Raw genomic sequence first — 22,161 nt, 5'->3', positions numbered from 1 at the left:
AATACAAAGCTTTCAGTTGCTCTTCATTCCTAGGTTCCAAGTTTAACACTAAAAACTTGCCTACCTGTATTCTGGCACTCCTACATACACAAAGCGAAATTCTTCCCCAGTGAAATCAACACCAAAACCTCATATTGACACCAAAAAATTAGGATCTCACTCCTATGTTTTAGGCATCTTTCTCCCAAATATAGGATCATTTCCTATACTGAAACTCTCTTCYGATGAGCTCAGGAATTGCCCACACTCTGTTAGTACAAGTGATGAGCCATCCCTCTTTTTTCACCTCAGCTTCAGTAGAGGACTTTGTAGCATTCCATCCTGAATACACAGCTCATTCTCAGCCAAGATTCAACAAGTAGGTTGAAGCTGTAAGGTCTCAGCTTCTAAAACACACAGCAAAAATCCCCCGGACAAATGGAATACTTTTTTTGAAGAGTGGCTTTTTCATCCATATTTCATCTGATAGGCAACAATAAGCATCATATCCGCATGAAAATGCACAGTATATTCGAACAAAGAGCCAAAACTACTAGGGTGTCTGGGTTACCACCTATTGAAGCTAGCCCAAAATGAACAGGAGCTGCTAGAAGTTTCAGTTCTGAAGCTACAGAGATTACCCTTTGCTGCAACGGCTTTGTTCAAAGCCCACTTTGGAGGGAACATATCAAACTTCTGAATTTCAGCCTCAGATTCAAGCTTCTAKGAAGCTTCTTCCAAGCTTGGGACAGCTTCCAAAAGTGGAAACTTCTGTTCTGCTACAGACACCAGTTACTAACATTAACTAGAAGAGAAGGAAGACGATGGTTGTTTGGGGGTGGGGGAGGGAGAGGGGGGAACCCACATCCAACTCCTTACTTTTATCATTGTTTCAATTCATTTTAGCAATTTTAAATCATTTAAGCTATATGTGTAATACATTTAAACTTCCTAAAGACTGTGTATACAGTAAAAAAAAATATACATTTTTGTGCTTTTTTCTGACTCAAATGTCAGGTAAAATTCTGAATGATGAATGAAAAGATGGATGTAGAAAGTCTGTGACAGGAAATATCTTAGTCTTTTCAATTTCTTGTATGGCAGGTTATGCATTCTTCTTCAATAATTCAATGGCTTTTTATAAATAAAAATGTACTCAGTAGTCTGATGTTCAGAATTTAATCTAATTCTTCTCAGCTACGGAATAAAGACTACCATGAAGTATTTGAGGATGTAGCATCTAGAGCAGATTGCTCAGTGCACGTATTATCAGGCATTCACATATTCAGTGGACTAGTAAGTGACATGGCATAGGTTTTTCTTGAATGTTCACACAGAGGTGGCTCTAATGCTTCTAGGCTGGTAGGGATCTCAGCAGAAAATTCAGATGTGTGTGTGTGTGCACGCACATGTGTGTATGCACAGAGCAAGAGGTGTAAAAGAGCAATATCATCCAAACCAGGAATAGCACAGGTAATTCATTATCAGCAGAATACTAACAAGATGAGACTATCTGGAAGTTATTCACTGGAAAAGAGAAAAATGTGGCTACTACTTTGTAAAAGACCTAGTACCCTTTTCCTATGTAACTCTCTTTGCATCTAGCCCAAATTCCACATGCCCATATCTGTGAGGCTGGTGACAGCGAGCAAAATCCCCACTAAGCGCTACTAAGTAGGTGCTCAAATGTTGAGAACTCTACAAGGGGTTTAAAAGCTACACAAAAAATAATAATAATAAACCTTAATATTTTAGTAAGAAAATTAGTATCTTAATCTATTTGTGGAAACTTGGTATGTTTTTACTTCTTACATGTTTACCTCCATTGCATTATGCAGCCATTCCATGTCACTGTTTAGACAGAATAACTAATAGATTTTAGTATGTTTTAGAAAGTTGTGGTGAGGATGAACACCATGATCCCCTATGAGGATTCCTGGTGAATTTTCTATGTGAAGGTCTGATGTTCAGCCTATGAGTGTAATCCTGCAACGTTATCCCAAAGGTACCTTATTCCCTGATGTTAGTAGAAGCCACATAGAAGCAGAAGCCTGAAGTCTCCAGTGGTGTTAATGTCAAAGTTAGAAAAATTCAGTGAAATGCAAGCACTGCACAGCATACATAAAATATCAGCTATAGTCTTCAGTAAGAATTTACAGTTAAAGAAATATCCCCAGGATATATTAATGTAAGAAAAAGAATAAAAGGTATCTTGAGAATGAACAAGTCAAAGAAACAGCCCTCGAGGCAGACATCACTGAAGGGCAATAAAGTTACACTGCTGGGGATTTTCTTTATTATAGACGAGACTGGTATCATAGCATAGTTGATATATTAAGGCTACCTGAAACTTTCAAATCTAAGACACTACTTTCAGTTCTTCACAACTTTATTTGTGGGCTGAAATTTTCCAACCTTGAAAGAAGCACGCAAGTGAGACTGGAGTTCAGGAAGGGTTACTGAGAAGGCTAAGTGAAAGAAATGGGATTTGAACGAGATAAGAGAGAAAAGATGAGATAGGAGAGAAGTTGAATGAACCYCAACCAGGGATAATAAGCCGAACATCTGTGCCCACTAATGCAGCTTGAAAGGAAACCTAAGGTTGTTCTGTCTCACCATTTCTATCCTATGAGCACATCTACTGTTACATCCACTTACACTGCTTGGCCTTAGAAACAGCAACCTACAACTGCTATTTCCATCATATCAAAACGCAGAAGTCTGTATGGTTAATCTTAAGATTCAGCCTTAATGATAGCCTACACTGGCGTTAATATAATGTCCTACAATAAATTACCTTTTAAAAAAAATAAATAAGATTATACATGCATACAAAGCCACACAGTTTGTTACAAGATCATCAATAAGCTTCGAAAGTCTAGTGCTCAAACTTTTAGGAATGCCAGAGCTGAGCTTGCCTCAACAATATTGTAGGTCCCTATGTGCATGTGTAATACTACATTTTAATTACAGGCTTATTCTTTCCATGGAATTCCTACCCAGTCACAGCACAGGAGAATGTGATCTAGGAGCACTGAAGGAGAACTGTTCATCTCTAATGAAAAGATGACTTGTCTTTCTCCTGTTAAATAACATAGAGAATATCATCATGGTGTTATGGCTTGCACACACACAAAAAAAATGGTCTCAGAGCTAATATCAAAGATGCAGATTCTATTTTTGTCTCTGCCAACAGTTTCCAGTGAAATACTTTGTAAATCATTAAACTAAACTTATATATCTTAGGTGATTTTAAGACTACCTATGAGTTTGCCTACAGACAACACGCAACTAGTATTAATGGAGTGTTTCCCTCTTGAGAGCTGATCTTAGCCTGCTATCCATGACTGACACCTCTGCCATGCTCCCCAGATGGTGAAAACAGAAGTACCAAACTTGCTTTTGGAAGAGGATGAAAATAGTTTTGAAAAAAAAATATATATATATATATAAAAAAAAGAGCAGGAAAGGGGGCAAGGAGCACTTTTGCTCATCAAACAAATGAGAGTTTTGAGAGTATCCTGACATACAGGGCTGGTTTGAGAATCACTGAAAACTGAGTAAAACCACTAGTCAAAGAAAATCAAAAYAACAGCTCCAGTTCAGTGTTGTCTACTGGTTCTGAACGCCTGAATTCAGACACATAGTCTTTGATTCTCAGAGGTACCTGCAGCCCCTGCTGAAGTAAACTGCAGCACTCACAGGATTCATAATTTCTTATGCAAGTGTAGTATGACCCACCATACTCCACATTTGCATGATTAGAGGATTGTTATTTCTTACATGTTCGTCAGTTCATGCTACTTACTCCCCATCTACAGTCACTGTCTGCATATGCTGTGAAAATTATTGTCATCATAGATCAAAGATTATGTCTCCTAAAGACAGAGTGCACAGGAGGAAGAAGAGAAACTCTCAAGGAATGTGGATTGCATCAATATCATATAAAGTGAATTCAGTAATAAAGAATGTAAGATTCAGGAACTGTGAACAAAAGACTTGTAGTAGCACCAGAAAAGCATTTCTTCTTTCTTTTTTCTGCTTTCAAATGTTCTTGTTTCTTTAACTGGGTATTATAAGCCTATGATTACATTTAGCTTTCTTTTAAAAATGCTTTATAATTTATAATAAAACAGCTTATTTTAGTTTGGGTCAGGGAAAATTTGATGGTGCGACTAAGCCATTCTTAGTACTGGTAATAGTACCTGCCAGTATCTCATTGATAAAAAGAAAGCTTTTTTTTTTTTTTTTTTGGATAATTGTCTCCTTGAAAAGGTATTGAGATGTTAGTTTTTAAGCTGTCAGGCTTGAATAGCATATATGCACAACAGAATTTGCACTTTGTATAGTAACATCCAGAAGAACTGCTAAAATATAAAGGTCTTTTGGCAATTCTTTTACTATTACTTTTTACCTTCTTTCCATTTTGGTCTTACGCATTGATGACTCAAATATCTCCTTTAATCGGTACTTTCACCTACACATTCTAAGGCTATTAAAATAACATTTAAAAAYAGTAAGTTTTTATATTTTCCAAATTCAAAATTTTCAGTATTTATTCTTCCACTGAAATGCTGATACTGGCCTCAGTCTATTTTTTCACGAAAAAATACGTATATAGTTTTTCTTTAAAGAAAAAAATCTGTAACTGGACTTCTTAACTCCTGTACATGAAAGTAACTACTACTTTTCTGAGCTTAGGTTGGGTGGATTTTTTTTCCCCCTCCTTCCTTTGTGGCAGACAACCTATGTGTCTCTAGCCTCACATGACTCAAACAGGTCATAKGTGGTTACCACGATAGGTCAGTATTACTTGACTGGCAGTGGGTTATATTGGTGTGGACACTGGCGAAGTAATCTGAAATCCCAACTGTGAATACAGTGAGCAGCAAGAACTATTAAGACTAAAGCTGGGGAGCCACTGCTGAGTGGCTTGCCTATGTGACCCAGCCCTGAGCAGCAACCTCTGCCTGGATTCCCCAATTTCTACCTCTCAGAGCTGCACACTGCATCTATAGCCTCAGCAACATTTTGGATTGCAGTTTATATGGTCAGGAGAGTGACCACCCTTAACCTAAACGTATAACGTTTGGTTAAGTCTCATTTAAAAATATGAAATATATTTCATATTTTTAAATCAAATTTACAGTTATTTTAAATAAAACCGGAGTTATAATTTCAATAATACAATATCTGTGAAACAATGACCATATTCTGTTATATCTGAATTTCAAAATGTAACCAATTAAGACAGTACAGCACAAGTACTGACAGCTAYGCTATGCACAAACCCTTCACACCAAAGTCAGTTATGAGTAATTCAACTGATAAAACTGCTAAATGTAAAACTGGTAAAACTGCTAAATTTAAAACTGATAACCCTAAAACTCCTGATAAACTATTAAATTTAAAACTGCTAAATTTTAAACAGATAACCACATTAGTACATAGGCTTAAATTATGAATAGATTCATTCAGTTCAGTAGCACAGTGATTTCATGCGTTCCTCCTTATGCTTAAAGATAAGCTTAAGAGTTCATAAAGGGAGTATGAAAAATACTGCCTACACATTTCTTCAGTGATACTATTATTAAACATTTATTCAAACCAGGAGAAYTTCAAAAATACAGTTCACTTCTTATTGTGTTTATTTACTTTTTGAATTCCTGTTCTAACAATGGAGAAAACAAAACTAGGAAGTCAGTTTCACTTCACTTATTAAAGTTAGTTCCACTTAGTAATACCAAATATTTGTCTGAAAACACTGGAATAAGTTACTTATTTGTGTAAAAGCAATTTTAAAAGAAGTTTTTCAGTTACAGACTCATCATTGCCTCTCTTAATTCTATTCCAAGTCCTCTACGGCAAACTGCTAAATTTGAGACTAAAACTGTCACCAAAAATACATATCTACAATAAAACGGCACACTCTTTTTCAGGCAACAAATCAAGGCTCATACAAGTCAGTGGCAAAAATAGGCTTAGATTCAGAAATTTCTCACAGACGCAGAGGTCATTCTCCTTGGAAAAGGGCACTGATGTGAAAGTAAGTCTTACCTTCAAGGACACAGACCACGGTTCCAGAAGGAGCTTTCACTCCTGCAGCTGAACACCCAGGGCAGATTTGGAAAGCAAAGGACCAGACAAAAAGCAGTCCACCGATCCTYCAGCTCAAGTAGCTGGCCGACAACACATCTGTTTAAAAATAAATAAATAAATATGAAATAATAATAGTAATATTAACAAAAACCTAAACCCAGCAAGGCAATCATTACAACATATAACCTGAAGGACAGCAGATTTCTGGTTCTGCACTCAAATTACATTTAACAGATTGGGAAAGGCTTCTACCTGTGAATGGGCCTTTCCCTCAAATATTAGGTGAGCTGCTTACTTGCAGTGCAAGAGYGTGAGAAGGGGGGCTTAGCTTCTTTTGTCTCTGCCTTAATGCCTTAAAAAGTTTCAGCCTTTGGATGACTTCTACCACTGTTTCACGGGGGTGGGGAGGGGCAGTTGGAAGCTGATGCACGGAAGGAATTACAGGAATGCAAATAGCGGCTAACAAGTGGAACAGGTTCCAGAAGGTACTTCCTGACCATCACAGCTCCCACTTCCCCCAAAGTTAAACTAATCTTAACTAAATTTTGCATTGCATTTTTAACTGATGTATTGGAAAATAATAATGTTAAAGGAACATCACTCAGCAGACGTTCAGAAATGTCAGAAAGTTTCATGTACAATGTGAATTCAACCCCTCCTGCATGTGCACTCTGACATGAATTGTAATTACACAATAAATTTTTTGGTCATCAAAGACTGCAGGGGTCCCACGAAAATAAACAATGTAAATGAATCTTTTAAGATTTAAAGGAAAAATACAACACATTTAGAAAGTGCCCAGAAAATTTAACTAATAAAATACATAATAATGGAGGGGAAGATAGATTCATAGGACTGATTACAATGAGAAAGAAAAAAAAAGTATACTATATAGCTACACATTTTCTTTACGATGTACTATATGGCTTGTACTTAAAGACTGTTGAATCTCACCACACAACCTGTGACTCACTCAGAGTAACAGTTATTACTGTAGTCTTTGCCCCATTTTTTCTGTTTCTTACGATGCTTTCCATTGACTCGAGCAGGACTCTCACATAAGCAGGAACTTTTGCTCTTATGWAGCTCTACCCTGAAGTCAGTGAGGAGAGTCACAAGTGCGCAAATTCACCCACGTGCCATCAAACCCTGCRAACTATTTCACACACTCCCAGTGCACCAAATCCTCCTCAGCCGAGTCACGGACTTGCATAAGTAATCACAGGAATCRCTTCTCAGGTCGCAATGTAAGCACTGTTGCAAAACACCTGCCATAAAATACCTGCTACAGTAGAGACCTCGGCTCCTCACTATGACCTCTGAGTCACATTACCAGGAGAAACTGCAGAAAAAAATCAGTGTACCACTGCAAGTACACATCCAGACTTCCCCTTAAGGCTAACTCAAAGTTAACTACTTTAGTTTGTAAATCCGCATTTGGCCAACCACATAAACCTCTCTTGCTCGTCTTCAYGGACAAACCCCAAGAAACTGCTCCATGCTTGGGAGGAGGGCGAGACGATCGCTCCAAAATCTCGCCCCTCCCCCGGCGGCTGCAGCAACACTGCCTTCAGCATATTTTTCCCGTTACGAGTTTTGTGCAATCGCGGCTTACGGGGGCAAAGGGGAGGGGGAAAACAAAAAGAAAGAGAGAGAGAGAAAAGGAAAAAGAAAAAAAAAAGTCCCAGAAGAAGCGATTTACCTTTAGATAGGGCACCCAAAGTGCAGCAGAACTACTCACGCTATTAGAAACCCCAAGAGCCCAACCCCCAAATCCTTGGTTTACCACACACACATGCTCCCTAAAAGACGAGGCGCGGAGGACAGGGGCAGCGCTGCCCCACCGCGGCCTTCCTGCGCGGGCGGCTGCCACAACCCTCTCCTTCTCCTTCCGCCCCCATGCCAGGAGGGGCAGGGACGCCCGCCGCCGCCCCTCGGGGAACCCCAGTCCCGCTCCGCCTCCCTCCGCGCCGGCGCTGCCGCACCTACCTGGCCAAGCGGCGGGGAGCGCGCAGGCACCGCAGGGCAGCCGAGGCCGGGGCTCACCTGCGAGGGTGGGGCGAGGCCGCGGCGCGAGGAGGAGGTGGCGGCGCGCGCCACGCTCCCAACCCCACCCCCCACCCCGGCCCCGAGGCGCGGCCGTTGGGCCGTTGGGCCGTTGGACCGTTGGGCCGCGGGGCCGGCTTTTCGCTTTCGTTTTCCGCGCGTGTGATGGGGCGGCAGGGAAAGGTGGCTCCTCCTCCTGCGAGGTGTGAGGCGCTTCCGGAGCTGCCCTGTCCTGCGCCGAGCTTGCCACCTATTTGGTGGGCCAAGTCCGGCGTAGGCTGGGGTGGAAATCTGAATTAGTCCGGGGGCAGCAGAAAAATAACCCCCCCCAAAAAAAACAAAAAACAAAAAACAAACAAGATGCAAGGATTAACCCCTTTTTTTGTCGTCCTTTTAGAGGAAAAAAATAGTTTTCAAGTTTTCTAGCATCACATCACCATCTGACTACAGCAGGGATTAATGAACATATTGACAGAGTGTGTGTGTGGGGGGGGATCAGCCCTTTATAGTCCATTACAGTGATCTAAAGAGGCATGTACTTGCTGATGAGGTCCGTGCTGCCAACAGCGGATTTTGTCTGACCAGGAGGTAAACAGGTGATGTCTGTCCAGTGTGATTTTGCAGTCTGCGTAAGACGCAGACATCTACCTCACCCTGCTTTATTGGAATTAATAGGAATTTCTGCTACTGCATAACTTTGCATTTCTACTATTGAATTTCATATCGTTTCTCTTCCTCTTGTCCACAGTCTTGCCTGTTCTTTCTATAGGGTATTCCAATTCTTTTCTGTCATAACAGCAGCTCTTAGGTTTATGTCATAAGCAAATTTTGTTAGCAGACTCATGGTTTTTGTGCCAAGGTCACTAATAARAATTTTAACTAAGATTTGTTCCCAGATCAGTCCCCAAGGAACTGCATTAGTAATCTCCTTCCATCTAGACTTTCCTTTTCAGCACATGCTATTGTCCTTACTTTTCATTTCTTACATTCATCCACATCTCTCCATCTTAATTAATATTTTCTCACRTGGAATCCTCTGAAATGCTTTATTGAAGTCCAGATAGATTTCATCTACCATATTTTCATTGTTCGAAAAAAATGATTTATCAGAGAAAGATACTGACTTAGTCTGGCATTTTCTCTCTTTGGTGAAGCCCTGCTGCATTTTAACCAGCTTTCCATTTACCTCCACATCTTTAATTAGTTTTTTCTTCAGCGTTTGTTCTAAAGCTTTGTGTACTAATGAGGTCAGATAAAAGAGCCTGTAGTTACTTGGATCACTCCTTTTTTCTCACCGAGGACAAGTCCCCCACAAAAGTCTCTAGACCTTTCTGTTTCTTTTCTGGGCTGCTGTGGTCACTAGGTCTGACCTCAAATTAAAATACAGCTGCCTGTCATTGATTTGGGGCTTAGTCATCAATCTGAAAAAGCCAAATGTTACATTTTGTACTTCAAAGCAGGTCTCAAAGGTTTCTTTTGCAAAACCATGCATTCAGATTGCTTAGTTCCCAGATTTACTTACATTCATGTCTTTTTGATTTTATGTATGTTACTTCAATATGCTGATAATGCTTTGCACATCTTTTCTGTCTCAAATGCATTGCATTATATTTCTATTTTTATTATATTGGCACTTTATCCCTAGCCCCAAAARAGCAGCTGTAGAACACTGCTTCCAGTTTCCCTTTGGTAACACCTCCAGTGGGTGAATTTAGAATAAACCTTATTACTTTAAAATACACTTTTATTTTACTTGTGTCCAAAGGCAGCCAACTGCCATCTGAAAAAGGAGATGTAGAAGTACAYGAGTACGTGTAGAAGTGAAGTACATGAGTGAAAGAAGTGTCAGTTTGTTCTGTAGAACCCAAAGAGAGCATTCTCTACTGTTAGTTTGGTCTAAAAGAGATTTCCTTCCATGAACTTTGCTGCTTTCTTAATTAGCTCCCAACTGGTATAAAATTGTAGGATGCTTTCCTCCAGACATCATCCATGGTGAGGTCCTTGTGAAGAATGACATTTAATTCCTTGTAGCAGTAGCACAAAGGGGAAGGGAAGAAGACAACTCCAGATTTTTGGCTGGACTTTTGTACTTCCATATCCTTCATCCATCTTCCTTATGATGAGTTGTACTGAGGTACAACTCTTCCCTGTTRTACCTAAGCCCCTCTAGGTCCTTTTCCATGTCTGAATAAACAGCTTCTTTAGAGATAGCTCTATATACTCCCTGCTTATGTAATCACTAAGCTGAATTTGTAAAAAAGAGGTAGTTCAGAGATTTGAAAGAGGGGAACTTCTAGTCACGGCAATCTTCTGAGCAGCAAAAGTCAGACCACAGCAGCGATAACTGTAGGGGCTACAGGGTCATCGTTGCAAGACTTTGGTGCCAGCACAGCTATTCAGCATCTACTGTTGGCAGAATGCCTGTGCAAGGTGTTAATTTAACTACACCCATAGATAATCAATAGTCTGTAGGTAGGCTCTAAAGCGAAATATAGACTAGATTTTGCCTACAGAAAGCAAATTTTATTGCTTAAAAATCTGAAGTAATACCAGGCTAGGCGACAGATTTGTAGAAGATTCATTCATTTTTCTTTCAAAATGAAACGTATTTGCATGTTGGGTCTTTAAGATGAGTTTCAACACTGAGACCAGCTGACCTTATGCAAACTGGTAGAAATATGAGTAGAAATAGCAAGGTTTTATTGCCAAGAAATCAATTAGTATGACTGTGACAACTTGCCAGGCTAAGCTTAATCAGTCATGTAATCTCTTTTCTTCAAAATAAGAGAGTTCTCAGTTTCCTTTGTGGTATTTACAAACAGAGTAAGTGTATGCAAACTGACTCTAATATTCTAGCCTATCATTATATGAACAATAACAAAATATGTATTATTTGTTGTCTGTAAATCTGTAATTTGTATCCAGGTCCACTTAAGGAATGTAAGTCACTGTTAAAATTTGCTTTAGAAAGAGTTACAAACAAAAGCCTTCTAAGGCAAAACTGCTTTACCTCATCCTTTAATATTAGATTCATTTATGATGTATAATGAGTCAGTTACCAGGATGAGTGCAGCATAAATACACAGATTGAATAGAACCTCCAGTATTCTTTGAATGTGTGTGTAATTTCTAAAATGGCAATGCAGTACTACTGTATACATAATAAAGCAAAAACATAATTTAAAAGGCAAGGAAAATTTCAGGTTATACCACTTACAGTAAAAATAATACATGTGTCAGTAAAACAGAATTGCTTGTTTTCTTGTTTTGTTTCTTTAATACTTCTCCCGTTCATGCAACTTGTCAGATCCTTTCATTGCTACAAAATGGAATAGGATGCAGAAAGAAAGCTATGATTCAAAAGCAAGATTTAAGTGACTGAAGAGTTGTTTGAATTTTGGTTTTCCTCTCCATTTGCCTTCCCACATGTTTATGAACTCATAGCTGGATTTCCTCAAACAGGAAATTCCATGGTAATTAGTATTGGTGAGCTACAGTAATAGCAGTCTGGTAAATACACAGATTCTTTTCCAAGTCATCTCTTTTAACGGAAATGAACTCTAATATGGGCCAAATCCTCATTTGCTGGGTTAGCATCACTGAATACAGCAGGAAAACATTTTTACACTGGCAAAAACAAGTTTATTATGACACATAGAATAGCGGTGCAAGAGAACTCTTCTGTGACATAGAACAAGTAGTATTGAGCCATTGCTGTGCAAATGTATTTGTTGTTTTAGTAGATAATGTAAACGTAAGGCAAAGTGAATCTGTCTGGCAATTCCTGGAGGACAGAGATAAGTGGGGGTCAATGGAGGAAGATGACATACATGTACTTCTCTGAGAAATTACTTCACCAAAGACTTCAGTGAGGACATACGTTGGCCCTGAGCAATGATCCACTCAACCTAGGAATGGATCACCCTGCCTCTAAACGTCAACCAAGTGGGTCAAAAAAAGTTGTACACTTCCTAGTGGAAAGGCATGACAAAATCTGTCCTTCATAAAACTTTCAACAGAATCCTTAAAATATCTGGTCTTCAGCCGAAGTGCGAGGTTGTGTATCCCTTTCAAGTTGTATTAACCACTGATGAATAATCTTAAACCAAGTTCTTTTTCATCTGTTTCATCAGCCCTTGTTCAGAAAGCTCTTCATGAGCTTCTTAACACTTCATCTTTACACCTATCCTTTCTTTTAACACCTTCCTGAATTACATGTAAGGTGATGATTTAAACTTTGGTTTCTGACATGCATTTGTTAATCAGAATTTGTTCCAAAGTTCTATCTGGCTTGTTTCAGGTTATGAACTGTTTGCATCTGAATTTCTACCAAAGGTTTTGCATCAATTTATAGTTCCCTGTCTAATAAGCACAAACTGTAAGTGCAGCTTTGAATACAGTCTCCATTTGAAGGGACATAATTGTGATCAGAATAGAATTTAGAACAGAGATCTTCCCAAATCAGTTTTCAATGCAAATAAAACAACTAAATGTAGAATCAGCACATATGGCAGTAGATTTTATTAATTGGTTAACAGCTCCGATAACAGAGATGCCTAGACATCAAAGTCATGTAAACAGAACTCAATCACCGTATGGAACAAGACCAAGATGATAATGGGCAGCAAAGCAAGGCAATCCTATGCATGTTCCATATGGCTTCTGCTGTCTTGTATCTATTATGTTCAACTTCTGTGTACTCTATTACAGAATACAAAGTCTTTTGCTTTTTAGAATGGGTGTATGAAATTAGCAATCCAGATTTGAAAATATGATTTTTTAAATCAGTATCATGCTTACTTGAACCCTACCTAATTTTTTTCTGTTTGATAAAGATGATAGGTAAGCTGAATCTTACTCTTCTTCCAGGGAAGCCTCTTCTAAACTAATGACATACATAGGTCCTTTTGTTTTAGCACAGCTATTGCAGTAATGGGTCTTAAGAGAGAAATACAATGGCTACAGGCAGCAATTATAAACAAAGATTCCTATTTACACATACCTTTATTTGCACCATTCCAAGTGCATAGTACAACACAGATCATTTTCCTAGCTGGCAAGATGAATGGACATAGATTCTTATTCCACAGCAAGAGGGATAAAAAGGCATAGATACTTTGAGGAATTCACTTGGGAAAAACAAATCATACTGTTGTGAAGATCCCAATGCTTTTCCTGCTTTCAGTCTGAACATATATGTCACTTGGAGCTAGTAATTAACAGATTGGATTTTTCAGAGAGATGTGCTAAGTATACCTGTGGAAAAGCAGACTTGGAAGATGGCCATTACAGGAATGAATTGCCAATGTAATAAAAGTGCTCCTCCAAGCAATGTGGGGTACAGTCAGAGCACAGTGGCTTTCAGCTCTGAGTTTGGGTGAGCAGGCAGAAGAGATGAGGAGCAAGTAGAAAGAAGAGCCTTCCACCTAGTGGAAGCTTTTTATTTAACAGCTGATTCAGAACAGGCTGCAATTTTAACCATCAGCTTAATCGAACAACCACTACAAGCACAGTCCTACACTACTATGTATCCCAGCATGTAACTGTAGGTTGGGACAATACACTCGACTGATGCACACTCCAGCCACAGACCACTTTCTCACTTTGCCTCACATGGTTAAGACTTCTGTTAGGCAGTCTATGTACAGGACGAAATTGTTTCAGAATTGAGATGTGGGGAACATAGTACTGCCTTTATTTTTCTTCCTAGAATAGGAATCTGAACCACATACAGACATATTTAAACAGAGGTACCTGTTTGAGCTTTGAACTTCTGAGCTTTCCTCCAGAAATCAAGAAGTGCCTAAAGGCTGGCTGTTGAGCTGCACCTTTTATGTATCACTGGTCACATGCCTTGTGGTTGGCCTGAGTGCTACTGCACAATGTCAGTACCATATTCATTGGGATGCTACTGATTTTTTAGCTAGATTGAGGCAAGTTTGATGTCCAGTGTGCAAAGTGTCTGTCTATATGAAAGAGTTAGCAAAAAGGGTTGCTACTATCAGGGGCGTATGGTTACCACCAGCTCTGCTTATCCCCCTCTCCCCCCCCACCAGGCCTCCACCACCCTGAGCAGCCTGGGCTACACCATAAAACACATCACTGGTTGTTTCTYTCTCTCCCATCAATGACAGTCCTCTGGACAAAAGATAGCAGAGGACTTGCATGCTTCATTTCCCTAAACAGATTTATAAACCACAGCAACACCCTAGCAGGTGCTGAGGTTTGAAGTCTCCCATTTTCCTTTTTTTTTCTCCTTGAGCAAAGGCAGCTGGTGAACTATAGGGAAATTGCAAACTTTTAAAGAAAGCATTTAATCCACCATCTGAAATTCACAGAAGCATTAAGTCATTATTCAAATGAAAAGCTGCTTTTAGCCATTAACATATTTTCGTCAACAACAAAAAAAGCAAGATGCTGATATGAGAGGAGATATGCGCATTCTTATTTATATGGTAATTGAATGGTCAGGGAGTTTGCCTGTTATTTTCCTAAGACATAGTATGCGTCAATTAAAACTATGTTGTGCTACTGCTCTAATGGAACCTGGCACCATTAAGAAATCTTTTCTTCTGTACGAGATGTGATGGGAAGGAGGTATTGAAAGTCAACCAATTTGTGCAGCCTACTTTGTAACATGATTGCTGGCTTTTGCTTTTCTACAGACAAAGCAAAATTAATAATTCTTCTCTGTAACAAGTGACAAGAGAATTATTTCTGTCTATCAAAACCATCCTAAATAGGAGTAAGAATATTGCTTCCCTCCCATAAATTTGCATATTTAGAGTGTTCTTAGTAAAATCTGGTATGTTATTCTATGGCTCATATTCTTTATCAATCAGGCTTCTTTCAACAGTGAAAATATTTTTAAAAGCCAGTGTACAACTACAGTTCTCTTTTGTCCAGGCATCACATGCTGTAAATCATGGAGCAAAAAAACTCAGGCTTCATTTAAATGGGCTGAGATCCACTGAAGCTGATGGTGTGATGTTTGGACTGAACTGTGTCCAAGAAGTCCAGCAAGCTTCACTCCAAATGCATCATTAACGGAGATAATTGCCAGTGCTGAAGAAGCACCCTGGGAACACGTATAACACTATTTATTGTATAAGGCAATCATTTTAATACTCTGGGCTCATCGCTCAAGCTGGAGCTGCGGCTTACCGTGGAAGCTGAGAGATCCATTCATCACTGCTTTATGCCTACCTGTCTTTCTATTTATGCAAATTCTCCAGGACCCCACCAAAAACAAACCAAAAAGACAAATCACTGTCCAGTGATGTGGGATTATTAGCATTCTTTACTAAACATGCTTACACATATGGGACAAGCTTTCCTAGTTATGCAGCCTCAACCAGAGGAGAGAGGAGTTAAGGTGCAGAAAGTAAATACTTCAGTGCTATCAGGAACTGCAGAGGACAAAGCTATCATGTGGAAGAGGTTTGYAGGAGTAGTTGTAGAGAAAACATGACCAGTCTTCAGAAATTCTGAAAGTGAATTTCCTAGATCCTTAGGTCTAGCTAACAAAAACAATGTAGAAGGAAAGAGCTGAGACTCCTCAGGCTGTCCAATGACCTTGCACACTGGATGTGTTTCTGGCATCCTGTGAGGAAGATACATTAGAGCACAAGCATGGAAGACTAACTGGGTAAACGACTGCCATGCTGAGCACAAGGTCAGTTCCTAGACACAGGCACTATAATCCTGAAGAGGAAAATAAAATGTGCAGTATCTTCCCAAATAATTTTGTATCAAATTTGTATAATGACTTTATCTAGCCTGTCTTTTGGTCATGGAACATCTTTCAGAAAATGTAATCCAGAGAAGACACTAAGTTTCAGAGTGTTTGGGGAAGGATGGCACTTGTAATTTTCTGATGACAAATACTTCAGTATTTGCAAAGGACAGTGATGCTGTTACACAAGTTATAAAATCTGGAACTCATAGTGTAGTGGTTATCACATCTGCTTTACATGCTGAAGGTCCTGGGTTCAAGCCCCGGTAAAACTAGCACCAGGAAATCTTTGGGGAGGTTGGATCTCCGGAGGTCCCTTCCAACCTTACTGACTCTGTGAAACCACACCTGCAGTACCATAAAGCATGTTTATTTTCATTTGAAAAAGAGCTAGGGGATTCAGAAGACAAAAAATACTCATAAGCTAGTCCTAATGTATATACTTAAAACCAAATAGCATGTGTTGGCCAAAGCAATGCTAGATGGGCCTGGAAAACATGAAGTCTAATTGTTTTGGAGAAAATGAAGTCTAATTGTTTCATAATTGTGCAGCTGAGATAATGGGGAACTAGAGAATGTGACTGATAATCAGTTAGACTTGGAAGGGGGATGTCTATAATCCATCAGTGATGACAGTGAGGATTAACAAAAAACTGTAAGGTTCTGTAAGATTAAGCTGTGCAGAGTCAGAAGCCTCCCAGTATATTTGCAGATTGATTTAAACTGTCCGGATTGATTTAACTGTCTGGAGTACTTAAAGAACTTTCCTCTTAACTGAATACTTTGTGAATGGAGCTTTTGTAGTGCTTAGCAGAGGGATGAGATAACCAACCAATTTARAAGTGCATATAAAATAGTGGGTACTCCCACTCCTACTATCTGTTTTAAAAGTAGAAAGTATATGTTGCAGGTAAGTTGAAAGATATACTTTTTTTGATACTTTATATATGCCTAATTGGTGACGGATTGTTCAAGGGAAATGGCAATCTTATATCTCGCCAATATGAAAAAATACACTGCTTTAGCTATATTGATATACTTAAGGTAATACAACCATCTCTTAAAATGGATGCTGATACAGATAGGAATAAGGTATTCTGCTCAGATACTGCCATTTTCAAAAAAACATAGGAAAAAAAAAAAAAAAAAAAAACTGTTGCACAGATTTGCACTGAGTTTGGAATTCTCCCAAATTACAGGACTAGAAGAGTACATAACATGTAAAATTTTAATTTGTTATTCAATGAAAAGCAAATGAACATCCTGCATTATTCTTGAAAACATTCATACTGCATTGCACACTACATAGAACTATCTTTCTTTCAAATGTCAGAGTTTTTAAAAAATATTTAGCATGAAAAGCATTCCATTTCATCCATTTAATCATGCRCTGAAGATACCACTCTGGAAAAAAGAATAAGGAAAACCCAAATATAAACCAAAAAATATGGTGACATTTTGCTTACTGAGATTATAATATTTTTGATCATAAAAAGTCAGAACTGCTAGCTGAGGGGATGCAATTCTGCTTTCTTTTCAGTTGCTGAGGGAAATATGATTTTAATATGCTCCTGTAGACAGGTAGAGGCTGAATGCAAAGACAATGTTGGCCTTAGAGTAGAGCTGGATATTAGAACTGATGTATTGGAAAGAAGCTGGCTGAAGGCTATTGTTCATGAACAGGGTCTGCAAGTGGGATGATGAGGCTGCAGGGATACAGTGACAGGAGTTGTGAGTACTGCTGAAGATTTCTATGGCTGAAAACAATTTTTTATAACAAAAGAGCTCATGGGGAGAGAGGGGATTCTGSACCAGAAATATGTTTGCAGCTACAAAGCCTGCCAGAGCAGCATGGGGATTTCACTTTATTGATAGAAACTTCTGAGAAATCAGGGGAAAATGATAGGGAGTCAGAGGAGAGAAATAATGCCATGCCAGAACTGAACACCGGAAACAAGTTTATGTTTTTTAATGGCCTTCTGCATTTCTCATGCATGTTTTCACTCTAAGCCCTTGCATGTACTTCCAGAAACCTGTGAAGGCAGTAGAAAGGTATACCAACCCCATTTTCCCACCTCACTCCAGTGTAAGAGATTTATTTCTCCCATCTTGTTTTTATCCTAAGCCTTTCTAATGACATTTCTTTTCTCCTTCATCATGTATGCCATCCTGCCTGATTCACGTTCATTTGTACCTCTTGTTGTGCTGCACACCTTCCAGGCTACAGAGGTTGCCAGAGTGATGCTGAATATTTCAACAGTGACAAAAGAAGTCATTCATATGAATAACACTCCCAAACTTGTGCTGAGTATTCCCAAACATGTCAGTACTTCACAGATAATCATTCTCCTTGACAATCTTTTAGAAAGGATGTACCAAGTGAAGATTATTCAGAACAGACTCTAAATGCAAACTGCAAACTTCATGTTTGAAAATCAGTGGAGTAGAGGCAGCTTGGTAACATACAGTTTGGAGCTGCTGTAGTTATAAGACCCTATGGATMATTTTTTCGAATTCTTAGTCGCATTGTATGTCCCACAAACAGTATTCTGCTCCTGGATATTAACATGCTGAATACAGCAAGGAATTAGTTTACAGAAGTCCCTGTAGAGAGGGCAATAATATTACAAGCATCTATTGTATTTTCAGAAGCAKTACACTAGCTTTTTCTCTTAGGGTTTATTACTATGAACAACCATTGCATGTGAAGAAGTCAAAAGCCGTTGGAAATAAAGTAGAAAACATTAAGTAGAAGGTGTACAGTTCTGAGAAATTCTTTCAAAGTCTTTGTACTTACATGGAAACTTTCATCTCAGGAAGTCCCAAGTTTCTTTACTAAGCTTCAATACTACCGGGGAAATACTATGTATTCTATAGATGGTCTTTCTCCATCTCTGGTCTATAACTTTTTTTTTTCTTTACATGTATTGTAGAAACTCAAGCCTTGAGCTTCACTGTGTTAGGATCTTCACAAATGCAAACCAAAAGTGAACTAGACCCCCAAGAAYTTACAATCTAAGAAACACCGAAAACACAGGCAGTAATGCAGCAGCAGCAATGAGTTATTCTATCATATTGTAATCCCCAAACCAACACAATTGTGACTAACTTAAAAAAATACCTTTTGTCTTAAAGCAGAGCTCATCTATGTGACGTACGTACATTCTTTGTCCTCTATGTATGCCTGTGTTTTAGTGTGTGACTGCAGTTTATTATTTTTTAAGCTTTGATTCTAGCAATAAATATAGCTGGAGTTTCCAGTGGTATCAGAAGTCATCAAATAGCTTTCCAGGCAGTTGAATATTATATCTGATGAAGAACTTTGCACATAAAGGAAAGGATTTTGCAAATCTGCTTACTGTGATTAGTAGTAGTTTTAGAACCCTTTATACAGTACCTTTAGAAACTGTAAGATAGATAGATTCTTCAGTACCCACAATAAATAAATAATATATATATTAAAAAAAAACAGAAAGTGAGACTCCAAATTTGGCATGAAAATCTCTAAGCCCTATGCATATAATCAAACATCATGTGGTGAATTTCAATTAGATTTCTATTCAAGATTTGCCTAGTGTGTTTTGGATATTTTGTATTAGGTTACTTTCTATTTGATTCATTTTTGCCAAAAAGAGACGGATATTTTGTTTGTAGTATATGCTAGTAACTTTCTCTGTAAACTCTTCAATAAATGCCAAAGAATATATGCACATTAAATACTCTGCTCAGGAAAGGTATTCAGTCTGAGATGATCAAACATCTCGCAGCTGGACCTATAAGTAGCCCTACAGCAGCTTCTTACAAGGAGCTTTATCAAAAGAAAAGAATTGGTACCTTGGCTATGCTACCATTTCAAATTGCCAAAGAGCCAGCAGAGCGTACTTCCCCACAGAGCCAACAAAACCTATATAGAAGTAATTGGTAGCTTACCAGCTGAAAGCTTAGGTCAAAATCAATGGTACTGCCTGTTTTCTAGGAACTGCTACTATCCATTGCTGTAAATTATGATTGGTCACCTTGAGAAAAGCACTGAAAGTTAAGGAACAGACCARAAGCCCATTTAAGTAGCTCATCATCATGTTTAGACAAAAAACCTCTATACTGAGTTCACCCGTCTTTCAAGCAATTTAGGTAACTACGAGCAGAAAGGGGTTTGTAATTATTTAAAGCTCAAGTGCACCCATCCTTCATATGTCGCATAGGTTCTAGTGAATTACTGGTTTTGTCCCATTCATTTATGTTAACATTTTGTCACTTATTAATGCTTTAAAAGGAAAAGCCACCATGTCTTTGAGTCTCTTTTTCCATGTTTAAGATGAAACGAGGACTCTGTAACTTGTAGGAAAGGGCAGACAGGCCGAAAAATGAACCTTTGGCAGAAGAAGAGAATGCTGTTTTCATACTATCATTTTCATTTAGCTTTGTTATTTTTTGACAAGACACAGACATAGCTGGAATGACTTGTCCCAATATGTRAAACATTAATCAGTGTTCACATATTGCTGTTCCAGGGATATTTGCTTTACAAAGCAATCTTTAAAAATACAAAAGCAAGCATCATGAATGGCAGCATTATTCTGAAACCTATTTAAGGAAAGCAAATTTATTTGCTGGAACCTATACTGAATCATTAGCATGATCAAAAGTTAAAGGAGGCTTTTTGGTGTTGTTGTGAATGCATCTGGCAGATGTGAGAGCTTATACAAAGATGCTGCATGAAATGTTGTTACAAATAAAGTGATTTTTAAACGTTAGAGGCTGTCAATTGCTCTAACGTAAAGTGAAGTTAGCAGACTTGCACCAATTAGTGCTAATGCTAACATCCTCAGCTGACATAAAGTTTTTAACGATTGTTGGGGTAGTAGTGTCTGATGAGCACCCAGAGATAGTTCCTTTTCTTGCAAAGTAGTCTACGCAACACAACATTTATAAGCCAATAGGCTAAACATATCAGGTGATAGCAACCCTCAACCCTATGGTTATTATATTTTTCCTCTCATGGATTTACTGGGGAAGTGGTATTTAAAAATCTAACCAAAAAGAAAGGGAACACTGAAGAGATACAAGTGTGGAGAGAAGCTGAGGTGAAGAGAATGTGAAAAAGATGGTTTGAGCAACAGCCAGCATAAAAGAAGAGAAAACTGAGTGAGACCTGTTAAGAGTTCTCTGTGGGCCCCCTGCTTTCCCTGTTTCTGTAGACTCTGCATGATCTGATATTATTTCAAGACACAAAATTTTGTTTTAGCAYTTTAAGACAGATTTTTATCTTTAATAAAATCTACCTTTGAAGAGCTTGTTACAAGACTCACTATGTAAATGTGAAATTTTTGTATTGAGGTGCTAAGCAATAGTGTGCAGAGAGCATAACTCTGGCCATGAATGTTGCTGAAAGGCCACCATCCAAATTTAAAAATACCACATAATTCTATCCATGTCAGATGTCAAAGAAGCAAAATGGAAATCCAGAGTCTGACACACATTAAGAGCCTGTACTCATCTTTCTTTTTTCTTCTTAGAGTGAACTGTAATCACAGCTATTTGTTTTGAGAAGAGCAAAAAATAATCTGCTGCTCTCAGCACTGCAGCTCATTGAATTTCCTCTCACGCACATGCATTCACATACCCCAACTTGACAAAGCAGAGTTAACACTGTGTATTTATTAAACAAAAAGATAAGAACAATTGAACTAATCTTACTGTTTAAATACACCGTAACATTTTACTGTCTTTAAATCTTGCAAAATAGAGCTGGAAAAAATGTAATAGCACTGAAGTGCTAAAAAAGGCTCAGTTGGTATTTCCTGAATACAAGGTCACACAGGTCCTGTGGCTTAGGAGGAGGGAAWAAAAGCTTGCAGGAGTGAGAAGGAAGCACTGCTTAGCTGCAAGGCAAAAAAGTACACTCTCTACCAGGAGAACTTCATCTGAATTAACTATTCATGACTACCTTGTTAATAAATATGTGACCCTGCTCCTTCTATCTTCATTTTCTTACCATTTTTGCTGTTATGTTTGCATCTCTCCTGTCTATAGTTGGCCCCAATGCTACAACGAAATCCAGAGCCTGTTTTAGGCTCCGGCCTTTGACTGTTAGGTGTCTCATATAAACAAGGTCTACCTGCATAGGTAAGTGCAAAAGGCTGCCTGGGCACTTTTTTCAGTTGAAACCAAGCTTATTATAGTTCAGCTTATATGAGTATGAGTTATAACACTTTTGAACGAATTGTCCTGGTTTAGCATGAACTAAAATAATAATGTACCACCAAAATAAAAATTTTAAGAGTTGTAAAGTAGAATTTTTT

The 22,161-nt window shown here is 38.5% G+C and overlaps 1 protein-coding gene across 3 annotated transcripts in view; it reads right to left on the bottom strand.

Moving 5' to 3' along the window:
* ARHGAP8 (Rho GTPase activating protein 8) overlaps positions 1-6,118 on the bottom strand; it is an 80,430-nt gene extending 74,312 nt beyond the window's left edge. For 2 of the 3 annotated variants that reach the window (XM_085324455.1, XM_085324458.1), the window contains exon 1: positions 6,037-6,118. The gene's annotated coding sequence lies outside the window, so the exon portion shown is untranslated. The remainder of the gene's footprint in view (positions 1-6,036) is intronic. The other variant, XM_085324456.1, reaches the window with a different exon arrangement.
* Positions 6,119-22,161: the final 16,043 nt, after the last annotated feature.

Source organism: Rhea americana, unplaced genomic scaffold (genome assembly GCF_003343005.1).
Source record: "Rhea americana isolate MKP2758 unplaced genomic scaffold, rheAme1 scaffold_91, whole genome shotgun sequence".
Classification (NCBI taxonomy): Eukaryota; Metazoa; Chordata; class Aves; order Rheiformes; family Rheidae; genus Rhea; species Rhea americana.
This window is presented reverse-complemented; position numbering and strand designations above follow the sequence as displayed.